This window comes from Lepisosteus oculatus, chromosome 17, assembly GCF_040954835.1.
Source record: "Lepisosteus oculatus isolate fLepOcu1 chromosome 17, fLepOcu1.hap2, whole genome shotgun sequence".
In the NCBI taxonomy this organism is placed as follows: domain Eukaryota; kingdom Metazoa; phylum Chordata; class Actinopteri; order Semionotiformes; family Lepisosteidae; genus Lepisosteus; species Lepisosteus oculatus.
Genome location: NC_090712.1, coordinates 10,183,071 through 10,210,706, shown reverse-complemented (window position 1 = coordinate 10,210,706; position 27,636 = coordinate 10,183,071). Strand labels below are relative to the sequence as shown.

The 27,636-nt window shown below is 36.7% G+C and overlaps 1 long non-coding RNA gene across 7 annotated transcripts in view; it reads left to right on the top strand.

Annotated features, from left to right (window-relative positions):
* Positions 1–27,636, top strand: part of LOC138223889 (uncharacterized) — a 455,431-nt gene that overhangs the window by 296,967 nt on the left and 130,828 nt on the right. For all 7 annotated transcript variants that reach the window (XR_011182303.1, XR_011182302.1, XR_011182300.1 and 4 more), the window contains one exon: positions 19,369–19,414. This is a non-coding gene — a long non-coding RNA (uncharacterized lncRNA). The remainder of the gene's footprint in view (positions 1–19,368; positions 19,415–27,636) is intronic.

Sequence of the window (27,636 nt, the reverse complement as noted above, 5' to 3'; positions counted from 1 at the left end):
TATCAGCAGTGTTTCCCTTTTTTATTGCAATCTACTGTATTTATGTGATTTTCTAACTTTGTATTCATATAAGGGGGCATTTGTTTGCATTGTACCCCATCTTAGGAGCATTTTGCTTTTGCTGTTTTAAGTGCAGTAACATCAAATGTAAAATGAAAGAAATCAGTCTCATTAAAGCCTGTTGTATTCTATTGTTTCTGTTTTCTAAAAGAGTCCCAGTGTCATATAGCATGGTAATATGATGTTTACTGTAGCTTTTAAAACTACACCTGCCTTATATCAATGCTTGCTTAAGGTAAGGCTTTTGTATCTGCACTGAATCAATTCCTTTTGATTACAAATTCTGTAAGAAGCTTTTGTTGCAGAATAAATAAACAATGACAGTTGTTATAGCCTGATTTTGAACAAGTGTGTAAAAAAGAATAATACTAAAGTTACAACTTATTGCTTTTGTTCCTTTTTTTTCATTTGTATGGAGTTTGCAATGATCCATGAATGCACTGAAATGCAGGCTGCACATTCTTGTGCAATGCTGTTTGTGGATCTCAGTTCAGGCAGACTAAATCTCAATCCTTTATGCCTGTGTGCTGCAGCCTATACCAGTAGGGGGTAGAGACCCCCCATTGTAGACTCTCTTAGTAATTATGGCACCTTTTCCATTTAAATCAATGAAAATACTACAGAAGAAAATGTGATCAGGCCAGCTCCTTGCAGTTCTAGACATTTCTTTGAATTCCTTTACTAATGATGAATTTAAGAGCTGAACCATTAAAATACTTTTTTTGCTCTGTTATTTAAAAAAAACTTGACATTTTAGTTTTAGTCAAATCAGAAAAAGGCAAAACTTATGCAAAAGATGATATTCCCTATGCTGTGCTTATCTTGATAGACTGTTAGCTTGATCAATCTTAAAACATAAAAAAATAGGTGAGTAAGGTGAAAGAAAACCTACTTATTTTTTCTTCACTTTCCATAATGTTTAACTGTAGTTATGTAATTTGTAATGGCAGTACTTCACTTGTGACATCTGTATGACAAAATAGGGATACTTTCACCTAAGCAAAGTAACTTTAATTTTTTTGCTGTTTTAACAGATGGCTTACACTACAAGACATCAAATTCATTTGTCAAATGACTAGCCATGATTGGCACCTGTCAAATAAGAATGCATAATACAGAGAGGCATTTAGCATGTGAAGCCAGCTGTAGGATATATTTCATTCCTAGTTATTCACGAGTGTCTCAAAAATAAAATGTAGCAGAAAGAGACCAACTTTGTCATCTCTCTCACAACATGCAGAACTATCCAGTGATGTTCAATCAAGCTATGCAGACTTGTAAGCTCTTTCACTATTCCTTGCATTAAAGGATCCATTCAGGCGTATATCATGATGAAAACGCAAAGTAAATGTGCACACACTTGTATGTGAAGGATCTATAAATATTCAGGAAATTGTTGCTAAGCACTCTGGAAACAGCAAGTGTCATTTTCTGTTATTTCTTCTAATTGGAATGATAAGAACACCACCTGTGCACTCGTGACCTCTCTGCAAAAAAACATCCTTTTCAGTTTAGGATACTTTTCACAACATGGACTGCAAGAGCATGAGGAACTGCTAAATAAGTAATCACTGACATAATACGTGACAACCTGCAGTACGTTCATTACAGTGTGGGGATTAATACATAAGATAAAATGCTGCCAGTGGATTTTTTTCATAAACCAGTAGAATTCAGTTTAAATTTTGTGATTTAGGATTGTACCATTATTAATATTCATTCTTAGTTTTGCTTGTATCAGATATAATATTACCCAGACCACCAGGAATAAGCAAAGGGGCATGTATGGAAAACACTCTGCCTTTGTGGAAACCACTGCCTTTTCAAACTTTATGATGCCAAAAGGAAACATTAACAATTCAATTTATAAACACAATAAACCTGTGGTTTAACAACGATTTCCAGCCGCTGTATCTTAAAATTGCAACAATGATCAAACTGAATAACTGTACAAAAAATTAGGTGAGAAAGCACTACTAGGAGTTGGTTTATCAGTTCAGGTTCTGCTCTAATATTTGGAATAATAAATAATTTCAGCTAAGGTTGCATTTTATGACTGAAACAGAGAACATTCTCATAAAGTTTCAGATTCCATCCTTAAAATTGGTCATAATGTGCAAGCTACTGTTGTATTTTGGAAAATAATAAAAAATGATCAAAACACTTCTAGCTGATAAATATGCATGACAGTGCTGTGCAATAAATGCGACTGTGCCATGCACAAAATTGCCTCCTGATAAGAATCCTTTAAAATAGTGTAGTAAAGAGGGAACAAAAATGTTTTACTGTGGTTTGATTTTCAGCAGGGAAAAATATCTGTGGTTCTGTCTTCCAGCGTCAGATATTTGCTGGCAATACAATGCTTGATTTTTGGATTTTCTTCACCTCTCACAGCCTACCTAAAATGAAACATAAATAAGAAAAAAGGAAATATGAGGTATTGCAAAACGGAACTTCCCTGGCATGGATTATGTAGGAAGCCTCAACAGCAGTGAACACTCTTCCTTTTATATGAGATTCAAAACATTTTAAACCACATTTAAAAGATATAGGGCTAGAAAACTGACAGACTTGGCCCATCATCTGCACTTTTTTCTGTTTACTTATAAACGCATGCTTGCAAATTGTTCAGCAGTCGAAACAACAATGTTAAAACAGCAGATTTAGCATTTTATTCTAACAGATTCCCTCTCTATTTACATCGAGGGATCCAACGCACAAAGTCGTGGCTGATGTCTATGCAAGAGTCATCTTCCCACCCCCTCCGGCACACAAACGCTCAAGTATGTCCAGTATTTTGTTTTCAAAATTTTTGGCAACTATATGATAAGTTAATAAGAGGGAACCCGGAGCTGACTTGGTAGATAACTGCATTAAAGCACAGAGGCTTCAGTGAGCTGATCCAGTTTTTTGTCGTACCCCCCACCCCGCCTCCCCCTCCCCCTCCAGCCATTCTCTCCTCTCCACTGTTATATTTTCAAGTCCCAACAGGAGATGCGAGCTTGTGACAAGAGCGCTGCAAGTTTCCGAATCCTCATCTGGAGGTAGAGGGAGCAGTGAACCCTTTGGGTCGGAGGCAGGGGGAGGGGCAGAAGGACTGAACTTGAGCGATCACATGCTGGCAAAGGCCAGACTCAAAGAAGCAGGAGCTGACAGACAATGTCTGTGGGTGCGCTGGTAATGACTTCAGCTTTCCATTTCCCAGCAGATGTCACTACTAGGCAGCAGTGTTGTGTTGAGCTTTGATGAAAAAAAGGGATTAAACAAATATGGGAAAACTTTCCCGGTGTTGCAATAACATTAAATAAGAACAAGTTACATAGTGGATGTTTTAATATACTGTCCACTGTTTCTACTACCCAAATGTCATACTTTATAGCTCTTAACAGACTTACAATTTATATAAACAGTATATGTGTTATATAAAACAGCTTACCCCAGAAAGTTTTAGAGGTTCACTTGGATTTCTTTTGATGGCTGAGCCTAAAAGGGAATCGTGATCATCCAAGTTGTAAAAAGTCCTCAGATCACTTTTTAAATCCCTCTTGCTTTGATTTATTGTTTAAACAGTTTCTCAGATCCATGCGGAAGGCAGTGCCAGTTGTTCCCAGCCAAAGAGGCGGAGCCTGCAAACTTCAAATCATCTTAAAACAGATCTGCACAAAGAAAAGGACGAAAGCGGTAAACTCATACAAAAGAGAAGATAAAATTTACTGTTAATGTTTAGTTGGTGCAGCGATTAGGGTTTTTTTTTCCATTGATTTCACTTGCTTTTTTCAAGCCTTATTGACCTCAACAGACAAAGGCTTGATTGAGTGTGGGGGGGGGGGGGCAAAAGATTTATTCACAAGGGAGTATACATTTAATATTGATTAAGTTTTCCAGTCAAGGTACTCAAATCAGACTGCCATGTTTTTTTTTTCTTTATCCCATAAGAAATATTCGGGCAAATAACACCTCCAACTCCTCTTTTGTTTACTGTTTCCTTTTGTTTCTATTCAGCTCTAATCCTTGCTTTGGCCAGGATGTCACAGTTTTCGAGCGGGGATTGTCATCTGTGGCCTGTCAGTCTTGCCGCCATTCAATGCATGACACTCCAGCTCTGTGTTAATTGCCCCTCTGCAGCACAGCTATCAGCCGGCCCTGTCTAAGATTTACTGATTGCAGACGTGACCTGAGTGACTGAGTGAGTCGCCTGGGGTCAGGGTGCTGTGGGGCCAAGTTCAAGGGCACAGACTGGTACAGAAGTATAAACAAGGGAATGGTATGTAAGCAATAAAGACATAAAGGTTAGGATCAGGGCTAGCTGTACAATAAACAGCAGTGATAACCCAGTTTGTTTATAGATAAAGAATTTACTGTAAAATCTCAACATGGAGGATCTAATGCTTAACCCTTTTTTTGCAGTAAAGCACAAAGTAATTAGTTTTTACTCTGGTGTTGTTTTCATGTTTAGTAATTTCAGCCAGAACATACAAAAAGTGCTATGCAGTTTGGACTTTGTCTTATTTATGTTTTCTTCCATTACTTCATATTGTACAGAAAATAATATACAATCTTTTATCTTCTGGAAACAGGTAAAGAAAGAGTATATAGGGAATCAGATAGGTGGTGTAATATCTGAATGTATCACTTTCTGTATGTAGCAGATATATTGACTAAAACTTAATTGGATTTTAGTAGTATGTGGAAACAAAGAAGATAAAAAAGCATTTTTGTTTTTTGAAGAAAGTAAATCCAGGCACTACTGTTTCTCTTAAGTTCTCCTGTGAGATTTTCATCAGGTGTTTAGTATATTGTACCTATTGATCCAAATGGCTACATTTCTAAAGCAGAAAATGATCGTGTAGTGAAAGCTGAGCAGAGGTGCAATAAAATGCCCTCAAGTACATAAAGATGTAAAGATTAAAGACTCCCTGCTGATACCTTTTAACTCTTTAATATCCACCAAGGAAGAGAAAAAATCATACCCTTTAACTGCAACAAAGTAAACATGTTCAGCATTTAGAAACTAACACGGAGACCTTACGTGTTTCTTTGTAAACTCTCTGGCTTCCAGAACATGTTAGTAAATAAAATATGGATAGACCATATTTTTGGACCACCTTCAAAATGTAGGCAGACAAGCATGTAGAGAGAAGGATGGACACGGGTTTAAAAGCCCAAACAGGGGTTGTTGTGTACTACTTGACTGAATATTAGTATACCCAAAATATTCTGTATTGAGTCTTGGAGAACAAATCTTTAGTGTTCAAAATTCAGTCATTGCACCGTTTCATCTTAAATGCTCTGACCTGTGACCAGTACCCTTTTTACTAACCATCCCTTATAAAAGGAAATTGTGATTAATAATAAATATATTCTACATTGGTTCTTTTTCCCATTAAGAGTTAATAAGTGGCCAGTATGTAAACTAATAATCTGTCAGGGTTCATTATGGGTTCCTCCAGTGCTATCAGCGGCTGTAGAGCTGCCCTCTGTTCCACATATGGAAAACTCATATCAAGATGGTTGCCATGCCAGCAGGGGGATTTGCATGTGTGTTATCTATTTAAATAAATTCTCATGGTTTATAACTACTATAATGCATCTTCCCCAGACCTAGCTCATTGCTAATTTATAGCCAGTCTAGTGTGTCTGAGGCTGATGATACCATCTGAAGCATGTTGTCTAGACGACATTGAACCCACTGTCCGTGGGGTAATTGTTTTATGCAAATGAATAAATCCAAGGGTGACATGTTCATCCAGCATCCATGTAATTTGATTGAGGTATGCTATGACTTATGCCAACTGATTCTTTTTTATCATTATCCTTGCACTGCTGTTAGGCTCAGTATTTCGCTTTTAGTAGAGGGCATTCTGTGTCTGGATGGAAAGGTCATGAAATGTTTTCTGACCTTTTTTAAAACAATCCTGCTGATCTTCTGTCATAGAGATACTAATTTACTTCATATTCCATCTCCATCTGCATATATGTCTGTATGTACATATATATTTATATGCATATATGTATATATATATAAATAGCTCAGTCACGTCAACACTGCAGCTGCTTAATGGCAACCCAAAGTATTGCATTAAAGTGCAGTAATGTTACCAAACTAATGCAATGAGCTGAGATGTAACTGGGACTATGGCAGGAGAAAGCTTTCTTTCATTGAGCTTCTGAAGAGAGCAAAACATACCTCAACCTTTCTTCACAATTAAAGGAAAGAAAAAATATAAGTATATGTCACTACATTAAGGAACTTATAGATATAGAACTGTGCTATAACAGAACTAGCTGTAGATCTGGAAATAGGTTCTATAAATTTCATAAATATGCTGCTAAGTCAAAATGGCTATATACTTTTGTTATGGCGATTTCTGTCATTTAACACTGTATTGATGTCACTTCAAGAATCTTTTCATCTCAGGCAATAATTCTCGGATTACCGACGGTGCTGAATACAATAAAGCTCCAATTTGCATAAACTGCATTTGCTGCATTTGTCTGCAAACAACAAGGTGCGGGATAAAGACCTTCAGGAAGTATTTTTCGATAGCATCTCTTTGGTTGAAAATGTTATTAAATGTTAGTTAATTTTGTGCCAACAGTTAATGTTGTGGTGCAAAAAAAATGTTTATAATCTAATATTTATGGCTTGTAACAGATTTCCTTTGGCCCCAGTTTGGGCTGTAGATGCAGGATATACAATGGAGAAACAAAAATACTTGAGGTTACTGTGGTTTTTTTGTTTGAGAACCTTAACAGTCACAGGGCTTCACAGAACCTTTCCCTGGCCTTTCATAGTATCCTTTTCTTACATGCACATTTTTAATAATAATGGTTTCTTTAATTATAAGAACCAAGTGCATGCCACAGAATGGTAAACAATCATAAATCTTCCGAACAGCTAGAGACCAAGGGCACAGTTTTGTAAATGGATTTCAGAGCAGATGACCTGATGGCTAATCTTATGATCTGAACTGCACTGTGCAGCTCATAACACAAACAAACCCCCTTTTTACCACAGGGAGGATCATGCTGCATTCACATGACATGTCTAGTATTAGCATAGCAAATGTCCAGAGGTCCAGACTGACCCCTTCACCCCCTGTCTGGAGAACAGTCTTTTGTGTTGGCAACACAAAAAGACAGGGCCGCTGGATACATTGTTAAGAAACAGAGGCAGACAAGCAAGCCGTCCCTTTTCCAAATCTTATCTAAGAGTGCTATCTCTTTGTTTGTGCATAGGCGTTGTGCAGACATATTTGATTAAATCCGACTGCACCCCTTTTGTTGAAGGGGAGACTGAATGAGGTATGCAATAAAGAACTTGCTCCTGGGATATTTATAACCACTTTGTCGGCAGGGTATTGTGTGGGATTTCAGTGTCACAAGAATTCTTTCTTTTTTGCCTGAATTCCTGCTCTGTGGTACCAATAATCAGCTTGCTAAAAATTTTGATTTTTCCTAAAGGTGGTTTCAAAAAGCTTGCAAATGTGTAATGATAGAAGGAGCAGCTGTTGTGTGCTTGTTATACAGTGTCTACTGCACTGTTTTCTTATTTGAGAAACATGTAAGAAAATTTGGATATTTTGTTTGGAACAGATTCAAAATCCAGTCCCAGCAGCAGTTTGGTTTGTCTTATTGAAATGTAGCAGTCTGTTACGTCACCTTTATCACTTGTGCCAAAACATGGGTTGATTACCAACCCGGATTGTGTTAAAAGGAAGAGAAAAAACCATGTGATGTTAGATTATCAGTCTGTGGTTCCCTTATCTGTCTCGGTGAGTTTATTTTTCTGTTCATGAAGGTATTAAATTAAGGAATGAAAAGCACAATGTTCAGTCATGATTGTGAGAGTGAAACTAAGTATTAGGCAGACTGCATTTAACTTAACGTCAAAGCAAAAGGGGTCAAGCTATTACAATTTCAGCGTTCGTCTTATCTTTTTATATAATGTTTTTATTATAAATGGGTTATTATTTTACTTTACATGAAATGCCTAAGAAAATAATTTTAATTGAAAGGGAAAAATGGTCCAGTGTGACAAATTAGACGACAATGGCTCCAATTATGCTGTGAATTGATTTGGTCTTCCGCCTTATACTTCCCTACTGTCATTATAGAAAGTAATATATATATATACTGTATGCATTTTACAACATACAGTACATGTATGTCTTTGCAAGCCCTACTCATCTGGAAGTTGAGAAATGCTTATCTGATTATTACCCTCCTGTATACTGCTTAATAACCTTAAAAATGCAACATCAGATTAAAGATGAGTAAGCAGAAATGTATTCTGTAAGTTTTGAAAAGGACAATTTCATTATTCCTAAGAATTTCTGACAAAAAGGTCAGACATTGTGTGATATTACTAAAGTGTTACATTCTAGCCAGTTACTCTGTATTTGATTCATACTTTGTGTGTCTACCAGAAGACCAAAATTTGGAAATCATCAACACTCACATATCCACCTCATCCCTAGGTTAAGATTTTGTCTTTCAAAGTTCTAGTGCTTGAAGTCAATGCCAGTTTGACACAGAAAGTCTTAAATGAACTGGCCAGGAGGGAAAGAGATTCAATGTGTTGTAAAATTGCTACTACAAAAGTGGAAAATTGGTATCAAGCTGATACTAGCATACAGTACCTTTGTTTGAGGTCATTCCCTTGGACAAATACACAAACTCCTAATACTGTTATTAATGATCTTCAATGAGAGTTCAATGGTTTCTCCTGTATACATGTGGTCTACCATCAGACAATGAGATCTGAAAAGGCTGATCGAGAAGTGCCAGCTTCCCTATCCACAGTGCTTTCATTCATTCTGCTATGCAAACCCTACAGGGTAAAAGGTACCCTTTCCTGGTCACCTGATGACTGTAATTGGGCTGAGATCTTCCAATGTGTCAGATTGCATTAGCAGCCATAGTTGTTATGTTTTGAACCCTCAGTTCTAAGATCCCTCAAGTTGGTCCTTTGCATCTGATGATCCTGTTTTGGATTATTATACTACTGGCTAGATAACAGGCAATCACAGGTACTCTTGTCAGCTGGCAGTGATGCTGAAGTCTAATGACATAGAGTGTGTTAATTCTTAATGCTTTGGAGACTCAACATTTTAATATCATCCAACTTGCCTCTTTCCAGAGACACTGTCATTTAACATGCCATAATTTCTGCATCACCTGGCTGGACAGGGAGCATAAATTGGAGGAGTGGAACATCTCAAGATGCCTGCAGGTGCCTGGCAATTTGCTGTTGATGTCTGCCAAAAGCAAGTAGATAGCGGCCTGCCAACTAATCCAAACCTTATCCTGGCAGCCCTTTGCCAATTGTGCACTGCCATTGAAGAATTGCAGTTATCCGAACCTCAGATTAATTCAAATTTACAAGTATTTTAGTATTTGTCTGGCTGTATTACTAAAGGCTGTCCCTGCTGAACAGTTTTTGATTCCTTCCGTGTCACTGGCTTGACCAATAAGAACAGATGAACATACTGTATATTTAAGGAGCTATATAATTAATTGATTAAATTACACAAACAATGTGTTAAAGTGTAATAAAATACAAACCATTAGCTACAAAGTGAATACAAAGCTATCAAAGTGAATTTTGATTCTATTTGAAAATCTAAAATTCATTCACAAATTTGTCAAATTTAAAGTCACTATCAAAAAAGAACACATATATATATATATTTCTGTTTTTAAAGAATCTCCTTCTTGACACTCCTTTTTCAACAGAAAAAAAATAGAGGAAACATTAAACACACATACAGTACCTCTACATTCTTGTCCATTTGCAATCAATACAGTTTGCATTTTAAGTAAAATGTAGAAAGAGAGTTTTGAAGATTTTAAGAGTTAAGCAAGAGCTGAATTCAGCTACTCTACACTACCTGTGTTATTATTAACTATTACTTTTTGGGTGTTTTGAATGAAAAAGAAAGCCAGCTGCTGTGTCTATCTTAAGAAAATATTGTCACTCCACAATGAGCAGGATTCTAAAGTAGAACCAATTTTTAGAATTAGTTTTTACTTTTAGTGTTTAATATCCAGGTATACTGTATAAACTGTTTACTTTCATTTGCATATTGATTTGCAATTGGGTATTTGCAATTGGGTATTCATGAATCTATATTACTGTAATAATCCTGGATATCATTTGAAACTGTAAATTTAATGTATGAAAGTAATAATAAGCCAAAGATCCTCAACGTCCTTTATTGATTTCCACTTGTAATACTCTTGTGGGCTTTGTATTGGAATTTGTTTCAGCAATATTCTAATTAATTTTAAAAGTGAAAGTAGAGAGGAAATTATATACAGTATATAGTATGTTCACAAGACAGAATCTTTACAGAAATACCCAGCTACTATACTGTACAGAAATATAATTACCTGCATCCATGCATGTTGATTCAGATATTTGGGAGATGTGGGTGGACAGTACATACAGTACACGTCTCAACTTTACATTTAAAGTTGTGTCTGTGTGGGAACTCCTTGTACTGATGCAACTCTATGTTTTGCTCCACTGATTGCATTGCACTTGCTGGAAGCTTCAGGCTCATTGATGTTGGTCTGAAAATAAAGGTAATTTTTTTTTCAGTACTGATTCAGTATTAAGTAAAATAGTCATCTTCCTCTTTTGTTTTCTTAAAGTTATTTTCCTTTTCCTGCTAGTTTGCTATCACCATTGATACTAAAAGATTAGTTTTAAATCTGAATTTTGGCGTTAAATCTGAGAAGAGATCAGTGAAACTTTCATTCAACATCCATAACATGACACAAAGCATGTACTATCAGTGGTGATGCTGTAGTCCACATATACAAATCAGTTTAATTTCCTTATTTTTTAGTACAGACTGGTGTTTCCACATTTACTGTCATCTGCTATGCTTTTTCCTTGATGATAACCTATTGTAAGATGTTCAGGGATTCAGGAACAGGAGGGCTCACTCTTACAGTTAATGTCTGCAATTATAAAAAATTGCTACAGATAAATAACATTCTTTTTAAGAAGTACATGCTGACCTGGCACTGACCTTTCTTTGGTCAGATGTGTGGACCAAGTTTTGGCTTACTCAGGATGCTTTTCTTATACATAAAATTCAGAGACTGTTTAATATCATCCAAGATAACACATTAAGTATAGAACACATGAAAAGAATAAGGAGCCGGTGTTTTTTGGATACTTCACAATATACATTAATGTTTTACAAAAAAATAAATTTATTTCAGATGTTGTTTTCCTGCATGGATATTGTTTGTTCCAGTAGTATAACATAGTTTTTGTTTATTCTTTTATTTTACTCAAGTGGGAATGTGTCTGTGAAGTTTTTCATTTCTCTTTTCTTTCCCACTTTTCATCCCCGTTAAAGAAATGTTTTGATGGAATTCATAAAAGTCAATTTATGGCCTTCACAGATTCCAAATACTGTTGAATTGCCCTTTCTAATAGTCTGATTACTGTTTGCTAAGACATTGTTCCATCATGCTACCAAAATAACAGAAAACTAACCAGCAGTTCCAGTGATAGTGAAGATACAATTCCAAAAGGTTACCTGTAGCGAAGCTGCTTGTGTGCCTGTGTAAATAATTGCTTCAGTCAACTCAGAAGACAGGTATGTGTTTAGCCCAGGTATGATCATGAGTGTGAACAACAGACCCTCTAAAAGAATTAGAATTAAAGAGCTGACAGCAGTTTTTATTGATAATTTGAGGCCTTTTAAAAAGAATTCCATTGTACCAGTACCGGTTACATATGGCAATAAAGTTCAAGTTCAAGTTCAAGTTCAAGATTCCCCATGACTTTGGAGGCTGTTTAAGCTCAAAGTAGTTTCGGTATGTCTTTCCTCCCATTAAAAGGTTGTCTTGAAACCAGTACCTCTGATATTTATATTGCATTTTGAATATAAACAATAAAAGCCTGTTTTCCTTTTTATGTGCATTACATATACTGATTTTCATAATAGCTCTTAAGAAAGGCTCTTGCCGAACATGCAGGACTACTCTAAAGCTAAAACCAAGAAAAGTCATGCCAATTACCCTGTTACAAGAAGCACAGTAATTAAGGAAATGTACAGTTCAGCAGGGTTCAGGGATTAAAAAAGTGGCTTCAAATATGGAAAGGGCCATAAAACTATGAGTCATATTTTTGAACAGTAAAGTTGGAGCAAATGGCCATGTCAGAGATAAGGCAGGTTTTATATGTTGAGTAGGCAAGACCCTATTAAATAATTTACAGACGTTAACAGTAAACAGGATTACATTAAGATGATTGTTTAACCCTTTCTTCTATGTGGATGACTTCTTGACATTGCAAGGTGTGAACAGCCTGGATAAGTGCTAATAGAACCAGCACAGCTTATCTCTAACTCAGAGGTGGCAGAGTCTTGTTTTGGAAAGGGTTTCAAACTCGACTTTCATAGTATGATTCCTAATGAGATGGAATCTACTCTTAAATTATGAATCATTGTGAGTAGTGGTAGAAATTCAGATTCATAATTTGTTGCCATTTCCTTCTTTGACTTTCTTCTTTTTTATTCTTCAATTAAAAGCATATTAGGGCCTTACAAACAAGGGTACACAGTGTCATGAGTTTAACATCAACAGAGCTCTTTTCTCAAAAATGTTGAGACCAATTTAAATGGTTGTTAAAAATTATGATTCCATAATGCATCAATGGGGTCAACATTAAAGTTAGCACATGCCAAATACAATCACAGAATACTTGTCCTGCAGGAGTTGTGCAACCTTTCATTAGTGACTGATTGTATGAAATGATATAAATTCTCCCAGCAGAAATGGATAGTACTGTACCTGCTTTGTGTCATGTTATGGATGTTAAGTCATTTCTGAGCTAACTGTAGAAACTGCTTTTCTATATATTTATGTATGTATATATATTTCTATACAGTAAGAATTGTCTTTTAATTTTAATCCAAATTGGCAATAGACATTTAAGACAATATTTAAGAAGGGACCTTTTTTGGAATTGGAATACAACTCCAAGCTATTTAACCGTTTAAGTGTTCAGTGAAATAAAACTTTGAAAAAGTGGAATCTTTATCTTCTGAGGGGGACTCAGAAGATATCTCCAAGGAGGAGGAAGCATTTTATCTCCATGAGTTTATTTTATTTCTTGCCTGAGCAAAGTTAAGCCTGGTAGAACAAAGTGTCCCTTGGCAGCACTAAGACGAAACAGTACAGTAAAATTTGAATTCCTTTGGAGCTGCCTATCTGCTATATCAATTGACCTCTGCTGGACAAGGATTGCCTGTCTGCACATCCTCCTTCCTCTTGACACCAGAAAAAAGACAGTAAACAGTCTTCTGAGAGTCAGCTGCCCTCCGTAATATATATGGCATTAGCTATGCCCGCATACCTCTGCTTCTTTTCAGTACACTGCTGCAGGGTTTTTGTCCTCAGGCCTCAGAAGAGGAAAGGTTGAGAAGTTTCACAAACAAAGAGGGGAAAAAAGCCTGTTCCTTAACATGGGTCTATATAAAGAGCCTTAACAGGGACACAACAAGCTTACTGAATGGTTGCTTTTGTAAAACCCCTTTGACCATTTGTTTCGGGGACTTAGGGCTTCAAAAAGCATCTGATAAAAAGACACAAGAAACTGTTTATTTAAGTATATTCCACATGTCATGCCCCAAGAGAACTTGATCATGTTTCTTCCTGCTCTCAGTTTGAACTGTTTACCCCACGGCCATGAGGTATAGGGGTTACACAACCCGAGGGACAGGGGCGTTTTTTAAAACAGTGTATGGAAAGTGAAAGAGTGGTTCCTGATTGTTTTGAGTGGCATGAAAGACAAATGCTATAATGTTGTAGTTAAGAAAACGGATACAATTTTTTTCTCTTTTTAGGAGTTACAGTATGCACCAACAAATACTGTACTTGCTCCCTAAAATCATTTTCCATGTTTCTAAATTACATCCTTTATTTTAAAAAGTTATTATTTCATTAATATTGTTACTGCTATCCATTATATTATATTTCTTAAGATTTTCTAGTGGTCTTAATCTATATATTCAAAATTATTTTAAACATTTGGCCATAAAAAAGTTTCAAAATTTTACCACTGAATTGTGACTGATGTAATTGTAAGAAACACTCATCATTATGGTGCTATAAAATAGATAAGGGTGTTTTCCTCCCTTTAGTGCGGAGTGGTCAACTGTAAATGCAGCTTGTTCAGTTTGCCATGGCAACAACACAAACAAGAACAACACAAAAGCCATTTTTCAGTAAAGGGACCCTTCTTGATCTATGGCAGCGAATCAAAACTCTCCCCAGTCAGCTCAAAGTACCTCAACACCCAGCAAGTGAGAAATTAGTTCCCAGTGGGAAACTCATTACAGCCAACATTGTCCCTTGAGTATGACTGTAAACTTCATAGAGGTCACCGCATGGCTTGTTACAATATACAGTAAACAACCATAAAGGTTAGGACTGTTTTCACCTGCCTCCATGTTATCAAATTAGGGACAAAGGACAGAGAGTTAAGTGGTGTGACAAAAAATTGTGTTAAAGTAATGTGCAGCCTAATAGGTTTCCAGTGTCAGCTTATGATTAGCCATGAATGTGCCCTTTGTTTTCTTTTAACAAGACAGTACTTTCCACGGAAATGCAATTGCTGTAGAGCACCCCTTGGTGGTAGTGGTACAGTATACCTGAATCTGTTTTTTGCTTTGTACGAAACAAAGGTTTTCCAACCTTTTCCAACAAGGGAAATCATGACTCCTTATTGCTAAGGACAATGACCTCCAGGCTGGTGCCACTGAGACCAAGACACTTGTTGTGTTCCCATCACATGTTCGCAAGTCAGCTCAGGAGACTCAGACCTCTAGGTGGTAAAGGACAGCTGATCTCCACAATTAAGTTTGGACCACTAATAATGTTTACTTCAGAAACTCCAAAACAACAGTGTTAAAGGACACACATACAACAGAGCCAAAGGAATTGTTGTGTGGTAATTAGCCCATGTTGAGCAGTACTGCTGTATCTTGTTAGTAATAAAAATGCTGATTGCCTTTAACAGGACTCAGAGCAATCTGTGTGCTATGATACTACATTAAGGTGACCTACAGTACTACTGCAAAGCTTGAAAAGTGAGACCAGTGGCATTCTGCTTTTTTACTTTTATTAATTTGCGTACCATGTAGACTTTAAAAGTCAATACAGATCACTGAGTCCAATAGAAACTGCTCCAAGCAGGGGACACTGTTCCTTTAAAGTAGCAGTTGCTGCTAAGTTTCTCTCAGGTATAGATTCATTAGTTCTTGGCCTCTTGCTGACTGTCTCTCCCTGTTTGCTGACTACTTGTGGAAAAAGCCATTTAGCCTGGTGAATGTCAAGGTTAGTGCAAGTCGTCCTTGTCATCAGTCTCTGCGGCAGAAGGTCAGGGATAAGCTTTCCTCAAATGGGCAGCGTCAAACAAAAGAGAGGCTGACTTAACTCACAGAAAGAAAGAAGACCTTCTTTCTCAGTCGATAAACAATCCACTGGGCAAAGCTCTCGGGAAGATTAACCCATCCTTTGCCATTTTTGATGGTTCACTTAGAAACTCACAGAAACAAACAGCAGCCAATAATATTCATATATGAGAATTAAAATAGTATGATACTACTTACAAACATACAAAGTAAATGTATAATGTTTTCGGTTTAGTCTTTTTTTAATAAAATCTCAACAAGACTTGAATATTTGCAACTCTCTGATCACTTAAATAGGATGTATTGATCAAAATTGTTATATTTTTGCCTAAAAAGTTTTAACTTATGATGGTTGTTTGCAGAAGTGGATTAATTAAATACACCAATTTAAATACATTTCCATAAGCGATTTAAAAAAATACTATAAAATTGAGGAACTTTTATCTCTTTTCTCTCAGAAATAGCACTTTTTTTCCACTTGCCTTCAATCCACTGGCTTAGCCTGCACATAAATGCATCGCAGTATAAATGTCACCTCCCCAATGGAAGTGGCAAGATCAAATGTGATGTAAGTTTGTATTTCATCAGCTAACTTCCAAAGGGAAATGCGCTCTCATAACAACAAAATAGACACCAAATTGGCAGCCTGAATCCTAAATGACTGTTTGGGGGGTTACAAACTGAGAATGTCATGTAGGCCATGTCACGCAAGCAGCTGCCAAGCATTGAAACAAGCCTATTGAAGCCCTGGACAGTTCCTCCTCTGCTGTTCATCAGCCTGTGCTTGAAATATAGCAAGAAAAATATCTTTACCTTCTGTTCAAGAGCTCCATAAATGTATTTACATAAATACACATGCAATGTGACAGATCATCAGATACAGTACTTATATACTATATGTAAATTAAGTTACTTATACTGTGTCTGTACTGCAGTATAATCATGATTGTACTTAATTAGCATACAGTAGATTTTTAAGTTAAGAGGTCATTATGCAGGAATATAAAAAGCCTAGCACATTAACAAATATGTACAAGGTGTGACACACCCGAAGAAGGTTTTGCAGCCTTAACGTATACATGCTCCTGTGCATCTAACATAGCTCCTCACTCCAAATTAATTTTCTTTAAAATAAGCTTAGTTACTTTCTTCAGGTAAACCCCCACCTTCTTATACACACTATCACACGCAATCCCTGTAAAATGTGTTTCTAGTTTTCTTATAAATCTGTTTCCTATTTGCACAAATGGATCTCCTGCAACATCCCAAGTTCCTGTTCAGTGCAAGATTTTTGAAAGGCACTTACAGTAAGTTGATAAACCTAAATGGAAACTTTGATGCATTCATTTATGCAAAATCTCACATTTCCCTTTCTGGGCTGCCCCTGCAGTCATTTCTTACTACAATCACAGGAGATCCATAGGATTCATTATGAAATATCTCACCACCCTTGGACGGTCTATACAAACAGTATTCAAGCAACGCACCATCTTCGTTAGTCTTTCTCCACTGCCATGTGAAAGGATCATATCATTTTTCCTCAAAATCTTTCACAAGACTAATATTTCTACAGACATATTTAATTAAGTTTGTTTTAAATGACTTTCTATGTTTGTATTTAGCTGTTTAAGAAAACAACAAGATCCCTATGTTTGAGTCTAATATAAATCAATATAGCTGTGCCCTAAATGATAAAATTAATAAATACAGTATATCATTTTTATTTTGCTAGGTCCTACAGTGATACATTAAACATGACATCTTGTAGTACCGTAGCTACAAATGTATTTGATGACATCAATAACCAGATTAGTCCAAGTTTAATCAAACCATTCACCTTTGTTTTTGGATACCAAGAATGAAACACATTAATTTCTTCCATATATGGAGTATCAAAAGAAACCTATCTTAACTGCAACAAATTCACAAAATTAGAAGAAAAATGAAAATCATTGTCTATTAGGGTAGAAGGCATGGTGGCACTGTGGTTTGCTGGGGCCCTGGATTCAATTTCTAGGGTGTTATTTGTGGGGAGTTTGTATGTACTTCCCCAGTTGGCGTGGATGTCTGCTGGGTTCTCTGGTTTCCTCCCACAGTGTGAAGACATACTGGTACTGTAGATTAATTGGGTTCTGTGAAACTAATGAACCTGGAGTGAAGGTACTGTGTGTGTTTGTATTTTAATTTGAACCCTGTTGATTGCTGGGTTAGTCTCTGGCTTCCCTGAGACACTGTACTGGACAGAGCAGTTTAGAAAATGAATGGATGGATTTTGTAGTAATCTGTACTTTGGTATTTTATTGAACAAACATGACAGGCAAAATCATTATGCTAATTAACAATTGTCATCAACAGGGATGTTCAGGAGGGTTCTATAGTGAGCAACAGCCTAGAAGTGTGAGGCCACGAGTGGAAGCTATATAAGCTGTACAGCAATGCAGGCTCTGTTTCAGATTGGAGACATTGTTTATGAGATTCTGTTACATTCCTTTTTTTGTAGAACCTGGATAACAATGTGTCTCCTCACTAGTCTGTGAGCTCTACATACTACACATCAGTTCAGCACATTCCAAAAATGTTCAATAAGGCTTCCATGCCTACTGTAGGTGTCACTTTCTCACCTTGCAAGACGACCACTGTTACACAAACAGCATGAAGACATGTATTGTCCTGCTGAAAGGTTGCCATGTCAAGAAGAGCCTTCAGGAAGTAAAGTCCTTGGACTTGATCAATGTAACAGTGTGCAGGAACATTGCAATCACTCACAAAATGAGACAAGCCGAGTGGTGACTAGAAACTCATATGCAAACCATAACGCTTGGTCTTCCCTATTGATCTTGGCAAAGTATTGTGACTCCTGGTCTGCCAGATCATGGCTAAATATTGATGGACTGGGTTTCTATGTAATATCTTGCTAGGTCAGAAATTATTGACTGTGAACAGCTCAGATGGTGATCAACAGTGAAGACTGCAACATGCCAGTGGCAGGCAGTACAGGAAACATTGGTTTCGCTGTGTTTTCTTTTTTAACTTTCAACAGGATTGACATCTAACAAGTTAAATCATGTCATCATGTGTGCCCAATCAGCTCTCTCAACAATTTTAGGTGATTAAGTGCTTATGCAACAGTCAAAGTCACTGGAGTATATTATGTTGAATGATTAATCAAGAGGAAAGTAAAAAAAAAAAATCAATATCTCAAATCCAAATCTTTTGTTTTTTTTTAATGCACATGAATTGAGTCATGTTTCTTTTGATGCTCAGCATACTGTATATATATATATTTATTTATAGATTATAGGCAACTTTATGCAGTCTCTTAAAGGTTTGTAAAAAATATAAAAAATGTGTATGTGCCAGAACACTTCGAATGTTTGACCCATAAAATGAAACCTTCTTAAATGCTTTACTTTAAAAATGAGGCAAAGCTCATGAAAATTGCTTCCAAGTTTTATGGCGAAGATAAAGTAAATGAAGCTTAAAATGAGGGCTGAACCACAAATGTGTTTTTCTTTACAAACAGGTAAATTCATTTTTATTCCTTAAAAAGCCCTTAATAGTGTATTAAGAAACAAATGTGGTGTTAACTTCCAACAGGTTTATTTGAAACCAAATTTAATTCACACTTTAAATTGGGGTAATTGCTATACAAGCTGTTTTTATTTCAGTAATGGGATGCTAAAAACTTCTAGCATATCTTTCAAGGCTAGAATCTTGCTGTTCAATAATTGATAAATCAAATTTGATTTTGATTTGAGTATGATTTTTGAAATGTTACATTTCTTATCAAACTTGCTGATTCTTGGAATTGTCATACTAGATTCTCTTACATCTGTACTGACCTAAAATCTTTTTTTTTTTACAGGACCCTTGCAATCCATGAGGAGTGAGCACAAGTGAGATGAATAAAGGTGAGGCTCTGAAATGCCATGCTGCTAACTCATAACCTCCTTTGTGGTTTGTAAAAACTAGGATCAGGTAGCGATTAAAACAAGGTTGTCCTATGCTGAAAAACAAATAATGTGGAATTCATGAAAACATATCACTTGATACTTGCGAAGCCATCAAATCTGCACGAGGGCTTTGCCACTAAGACTAAACTTCCTTTGAAAATGTAAGGGAAAAAATGTCAGTATTATTTTCTCCTCATTTGAGCTTATGGGACTTGAAAATGATACTGGGTATCTAAAGTATTCTTTGAGACATCCAAAAGAATATTTTAGTTCATGATATGTTTATTCCATGCCACAACATGCAAATACTTTACTGTGAAGAGGTCAGAGTATGAAGAAGTGGCAAAGCTGCCAAGTTCCCTCACCTGAAGAAGACCTTTTATCTCGACTATGCTGTTGGCCAAGCCTGACATGGATAGTGGACAAAGTCTGTATATATTGTTGGTTTAATGATGATTTGGATGCATACTGTATATACAGTACCTACAGTACATTGGGGAGGCACAGTAGTTAGCATTGCTGCCTCGCAGCGCTGGGGTCCTGGGATCAATTCTGGACACTGGGCGCTATCAGCGTGGAGTTTATACTGTATATTATTCTCATGCTCCTTTGCCTTTAATTCTTCTGGGAAAATTGGCTCTGGTGTGAGTGTACAGTATGTGTGTCTGTGTCAGTGACCTGTGATGGAGTGGTGTCCCTTCCAGGGTGTACCCTGCCTTCGGCCTGCTGCTTGCCAGGATAGGCTCCAGCTCCCCCACGATCTTCTATTAGATTAAGTGGCTAGAAAATGGATATACTTAAATCCATGTTATTTTCTATGCCTGAAAAGTGAGTTTTTTTCTTCATTTTTAAAATAGTTTTACATTTGCAATACAGTTATCAAAAAAGCATAACAACACATAAATGCAAACTTATTTTTAGCTCATTTTTAAATGAATGCATGTACTTTTCCTTTTGTGAAGTGCTTTAAGATGTGTTGTGTGGTATTTCAATTGTCATTATGAAAAGCCATATTCCTTGTACTGTAAGAACCTTGATTTTGTTTTTTTTGGTAAATCTCCATCTCTCCCAAGTCACAGCTGCACTCCAGTCCTGAAGGGAATTTTAGGCTTTCACTCTACATTGTCTCCTAATCGAGCAATTATTAGCTTTATTGGACTAATTTAGCACTTTTCAAAGGTCATCAGCTGTTGGTAATTTAAAGACACCGAGGAAACATACTTGATTTTTGCTCAAAAGGACAGTAGCACTCTGCCCTGGGTACATTTGTAATAACGGACAGTTAAAGATCATTCCTGTTTTTGTTTTTTTGTTTGTTTGTTTCTGTAGCTCTTTATGAGGGTAGGGTCAGTTTAATAACACACTTTAGAAGCAGATGCATTAATAGCCATCACCGTACTGCATAAATTATAGGATAAAGTGTGATATTTGAAATCAACCCAGACCTCTACCCTACCCCTCCCACACACATGCTCTGAAAAATACCATTTTGAAATCGTAGTTCATTAATGCAAGAATTTCATTATTATTTTAAGCAAATATTGGGCTTGCACTTACTTTTGGTAACCTGCTCCCATTTGGAAAAGTATTTTGAAATCTAAAAGTATATATATAGTAAAATATTAATTTGAATGTATGTTTCTGAAACAAAACAACTCAGAAAAAATCTGGAACTTGTCTCTTTAAGGAGGAATAAAAAGAGGAGACATTGGAGAGAGGGGTGTGAATCATACACAGATCAAAAGGGCACTGCATGCATTCATGTCATTATGCCCCATATAATCAAATGCTTGTTATGTACCTGCTATACCTTTTCTCGCCAGCAATTTACATATTCCTTGCGCTACACTATAAATTCTTTGAGAAGCACGCACTTATTCCTTCATAAATCTCTTCTTGTCACTTTCAAATTACAAAGATTTATTTGGAGATGAACATGCCAAGTTAAAACTCTTCATCTTTTATGACCCAACATGGCGGTAGTTGCTTATGTCTGCTATCTGCATAAGTCTTTTGTGTATTGCTAATGGAGTGCTGGAATTGTGGCAGCTCTGAGCAGGGAATACATGTGAGCAACAATGCGCTGACAGACCCCTCGGTGGAATCTAATCTGTTCCAGCTCATGCACTCCTCAGAAACTATTTAACTTTCATTAAACTGTGTTTGATATCAGCTAAATAGAATGCATACGGCTCCAATACAGCTCATATGGTCTCATTCATTGTATTGCAGCGGTTCTTTTTTTCCAATATTCTCCCCCTGCTTGTGTCAGGACCATGTTAGCTAGCTAAATGGGAGACCTTTGAAGATGTAGTTAGTCCTCAGATTCCTTTATTCCTTTGTACCAGTTTCATAGTGTTGAAACAGTGATTCATGTACGTCTCATGCAGCCTCCATTAATTTCATGTAATGTAGCTTTTATCTCGGTAGCTGGGACAACTATCTCTAGCTCCGTCTCTCCGAAGCATCTTGCTTGCAGACTATTACTTTTTTTTCTTAAGGCTGCTCATTTGCAGCTACTCTTCTTCTGCTTTTTCTATTAGAGATAGCACAAACTTCAAACTCAGACTGGAAATAATGGAAAATGTGTTGGAGGTGCAAGCTATAGCCTAAGGGGTATTTTTTTTTCCTTTTTTGAGTCGAGGCTTCACATTAGATAGCTCTTCCCAAGTGCAACGGCATAAACTGGATCACATGCACAAAGGGCTACAGTCAGAAACAGAAGCAGGAATGTGGAAGCTAGCCTGCTAAGAATGATATAGTATCTTGTTTTTATTTTACTTTATCACTTTAAATAAAGGAATTGCAGGTTATCTCACCTGAAATGTCGTCTATACATTTATTTTTAACCAAGTCTGGTTTAAATACACATTGGTTATTATACAGAATTATTCATATACAGTATGAGAGTTTTACGGGGCAGCTCAGTGGTGCAGTGGTTAGCATTGCAGTCATGCAGCACTGGGGCCCTGGCTTATATTCTGGACATGGGGTGCTATTATATCTGTGTGGGGTTTGTATGTGCTCCCAGTGTTTGGGTTTCTTTCAGGTGTTCTGGTTTCCTCTCGCAGTCAAAAGACATACTGGTAGATTAATTGGCTTCTCGGAAAATTGGCTTTGGTGTGAGTGTATACATGTCTGTGTGGGCCCTGTGGTGGACTGGTGTCCCCGTTCAGGGCGTATCCTGCCTTGCACTCCTTGCTTGCTGGAATAGGCTTCAGCTCCCTTGTGACCCTGTATTGGATAAAGTGGTTAAAAATGGATAAATGGATGGATGAGGGATTTACATGTACTGCATTCAAGAATTTCACAAAAGAGTTATTTCTGAATAATGAAGATGCTTACGCGCTGAATGGTTTTTGGAGATAGGATGGAATTCTGGCTTTTGGAGCACTGGGATCTCTCCTCTGAATCTCTAAATCTGAAATAGTCTGCTGGTATGGTCTGAAGGTGTGACTGTGGATGAGTGGTTTGGAATGGGAAAGAATGGAGAGATGATGGAAAGAAATGTAATGACAAGTTTCATGTCAAATGGATAGAACGAACCAGTGAGGTCAGAGAGGAACTGTATGTATTCAGGTGCCTCTCAGAATAGTGGCCAAGCTTCAGAGTTTCTGGAAAGACTGGGACCCTAAATAAGCAACAAAACATTACTGAGACACAATACATACTGCATATAGACAAGTATATTTTTTGTGCTTGTTATATTCTCTACACAGTATATGTTAAAATAATGATTTGCACCTAGATATATAGTTGGGTGGCACAACATTCTGTAAGAATACCTAGGAAAAGATGTTTCCTTACTGCAGAAATAACTTACTGTATACTGTAACAGTACCGCGTGAAATTAAATACTATATCACAAAAACGAAAATGTTTCATTTTTCATTGTGTATTTTTCGGCATCAGTATGGAATGATTTCCAATGAACAGGCAAGTAAGAATGTAAGTACTATAAGCTTTAATTGGATCGTCAATAAATAATAAAAAAATACTTGCATTTACTGTATATAGTGTGTGTTTTTATCCTAAGGGATCTCATGTAGAACCAAAACTATAGGATTGTTGTGGTGTTTCCTTCAACAGCTCAGGCCTTAACTGCCCTCCTGAGTCACGTGGACTCTTCACCGTATCTGTGCTGAACTGCAGCATCTGTTGTTACTCAAACACCCAGCTTGAGGCAAACCTGAAGCTCTCTTGAGCTGAGCAGGCTCATTACAGAGCCTCAGAGGTGGAGGCTAAGAGAATTCTAAGACTTTGGTCACATCATTTACCGCATACACAACTATTACAAAAAACATTTTTCTATATTCAGTATTTAATATGGAATATTGCTATAAAGAGTCTTATACTGTATAGTACACATATTACCATCACCTACAGTATATTATTATATAAGTCTAAAAAGCAGGAATTATATTTGAGGTTTTTCCTCTACACCCAATAAAATAAAATACATACTCACTGCATTATAGGTAACTACTATTTTCAGGGACAGAGAATTTAAAACGGTGTAATCAATTATTTTAAAAAGCATAAGAACTTTTCAAAGGTTACAAAACAGGCCATTTCACCCATCTATCTCATTGATCTAGTGATCTGAGGTACTTTTCCAGAAGCACTTTTGAAAAGTCATAATGCCATAAAATGGAAGGGCCTTGTTCCAGACTTTGGTAACCCTTTGAGTAATGAAATTCCTCCTGATCTCAGTTGTAAATACACTTCTCTCTAACTTCTGCTCAAGTGCTGTTGTTAACATTTCACAGGTGGATCCTGAAGACGTCCAACAACCTTGGATACCTGATTACTGTCAGTACTTTTTTTACTTGAATGAGGTCTCTTTGTAATTAATATAGGAAGAATTTATTTACACCTATCCACTTATACAGTACCTTTTAAAAATCTCTCTTTTTGTATTTTCCTTACTTTGCTCATACAGTACAACAGCAGAAAGCCTGCAGGTGTTTAAAGCCTCACCATACATAACATGTTTGCTTACACATTAATAAGAAAAGGAGGACTAATATTATAATTAAAATAAACTTTAGTATTTTTTTCTTTTTTTTCTGTTAGCATTAAAAGAAAGCTTGAAAACTGGTTTATTCTTCTAGGAAAATTAAGAAACTCAGCAGATATTTATCTTATGTAAAATCTCAGAAAGCTCCTGGACAGAAATTAATTTCCAAAATTTGCATAGCTGTGACCATACCTCAGATCTTCACCTGATTACAAGGGGCTTTTTTCCGGCACTTCAAAATAAACTATCTTGCCTCACGGCTTTGCTTTGCCTGCCGTACCGCCTCAATATACTGTACGTTAAACAAAAGTTATACAAAAGACACCTGCTTTGCATTTCAGTTTTTCTTCACCATACAGTATTGCTACTTTTACTCATCTGTTTTCCATGTGGTTACTGTAACAGCAGTTTGCAGGCTGGCCTGTTTAAAATTTTAGTGCATCCAATGTTTTAATCAAGAATTCTTTTACTGTCTCATTTGAGACCCCAAAGAAAGGGGAGCGTTTCTCGATGTGAAATCCAACTTTCAATAAAGTGAACAGGAACAGCTTTTCATTTACATTTTTGGGCCTTTTATCCCTTGAATCTTCCTTATTAGGCACACCATACAGCATTGCCTACAGCTGGTCCTGCTGAGCAAGGCAGGGACTGGAGAAGCTATAAGATCCCCCACAGCTATATCATGCCAGTGCCTGATCTAGGGGCCGGTGGCAAACTCTGTGCTGCACAGCATGGAGCTGGCTGGCTCCAAACCCCCCCCCCCAGCATGTACCAGTGGGATCTAGAAAAGGGCATTGTAGCTTAGATAGCAAGACTTGGGACTTATGACCAGGGGAAAAGAGAGATGATATTAACTGCAACGCTCATGTAACCCACTATGGATCCTATGGTTTTCATATCCTGGAACAGTGTTCAGGAAATCTAGGGAGTTTTGAATATTTTATAATGAGGTCCTATTATTTATGAGGTATTGGAAGAGATTCTTCTTTAAATAAGTAATAGTCGTCTATCTCCAATCTTAAAGTCGCCTGTAGCAGACAGGAGCAGAAAATGAATTATCTTAGCTGCAAGAACTTGGGAAGTTGGGAATTGTAGTTTTGTTAAGACTATTTCGTACATCAAGAATCGATTGTTATATCCAATAACAGTAGTTAGAAAAGCCCATGAGTGTAGCTCGCATCTTTTTTGATGTATAGTTCTCAGCTATTGTTAACAGGAAAAGGGACCTTAAGGCTGGGTTTCTGGGTTTATGAAAACAGAGAATATAAAATGAACAGCATGAAAAGTGTGTCCTTTATTGGAATATGGTGTGTGTTCTCCTGTATGGTACGTGGATAAGATACAGTAGTTTTTGCATCAGCAAATAGAGTTTAAACTATAAAAGTTAATTCTTCAAGCTGTTGATTGCCAAAAATCTGCCTTTTTCATTATTCAAGAATTAATAACGACTACCATATTTCTAGTCTTCTTTGAAGAAGAGAGAGGCATTATCCTGTTCATAGACTGCAGCGATAATCCAGTTAAAATATTTACATTATAATTAAAAGCAGGATCATTTAGGCCACCATTTCTTTTTCTGTGTTCTAATAGCACTATCTAGTTAAAAAAGTGAAGAATGATATGAATTCTGATTTTACTAACTCCTTTTACTGTATGTTAAGCCCTAAATAAAAGATTCATACTGTATATTTAAATCATCAGAAAGTGTTGTGTTTAAGTATGATTTAATAAAACTTTTTTAATTGGATATTTAATTCATTGTAGTAGCTGAAATAGCAGTAGCAAATGTATCTGTAAGTGGTGGTCATTATACTTGTAATGTTTGGGTTTCTTTGTCCATTTGTCCACAGTACTCAATATGCCTGCTGTTCTATTTTAGCTCTTTTTTTTTCCACAACTTATGTTTTATACAGAATAATTTCCCCAGGATCTTCTCACTTGTACTATGTGGTGCTATTTGTCACAAAATGTGATAATATAGAATTATAAAATAGGAAAACAGGTTAAAGCAAACATTTTAAACGTTTCATTTTTGACAATCAAGGTCCTTCAAAATTGCAGAAAGAAAAATGTAATATTTGACAGGAGGAAGATTGCATGGTGAATTATCGAATTTTTATATCAAATGTAATCTGTTTATCATATACAGTATATAATTCATCCTAAATAAATATATAGAGAAAAGCTTTGAGAGAAAGTTATTTCTTCATCATTTTTTGTACCATTTGTTATATGTTCCAGGCCTTTTTAGGGAAAAATGTTTCATTTTATTACAAACGGTACAATTTAGGACTGAGAGTGGCCCAAAACATATTTGTTTGATGGTGTCTGTAGTCCTAGTCATGGTTACTGTAATGCAAATCACCTTCCTGCCATCGGGAATATTCCCTCCCCCTTTTCCAGAAAAAAAAAATCTTGAGGAAAATTATTTTTAATGACTAAACATCAGCAATAAGCATCATGCATACTGCACAATGATTAATCATTAGTCTCAGCACCACAGCAGTTAAGTAAAATATGTGGCATATTGGCCATGCTCGGTGCCAAGCAATTGTCGTGCCCTCTCTCCAGTCTCCAACTACAAACATGCTAGTAAGGAGCTCTCCAGGGGAATGGCGTGGGCTGTTTTTACACCACTAACATATGTAAAGACACCTGAGCAGCTCAAGTCCGTGGCTTGTTGTGGCCTCCATTCAGACACCTTTGCTCCCCTGCCTTCAAGGGTTAATTTCCTAATAGCAGTGTGGCTGTCAGTGCTGGCCAAGTTTCTCGTCGCCTGCAGAGCACCTCAAGCTGTGATACGGAACCAGCAAACACCATTAATCCTCCAAATATGAAGGATCACATATGTAAAATGTCTGCTGCGGTAGTGAGTTGGGCAGGTACAGAGAATTGAAAGGGAAAGAAGGAGAGAGAGAGCTCAAAAAAGTCTTAAAAAACAGAACTGAGTCTGCAAAGTGTACTTCATCACTTCTGTAAAAGTCTCAATCTTCCTCCCGTCTTTAACATTTGGAGCACTACGGTTTCCGTGCCAGGAAAGGTCATGTCGAATGATTTATTGAACATTTATTGAAGCTTTTGCACGAGTCCCTCCATTGGAGCAGTGCTTATGCTGAATATAGTAGCCAACAAAGAAAGTACCTCCTGGGTCAAGTAAAAA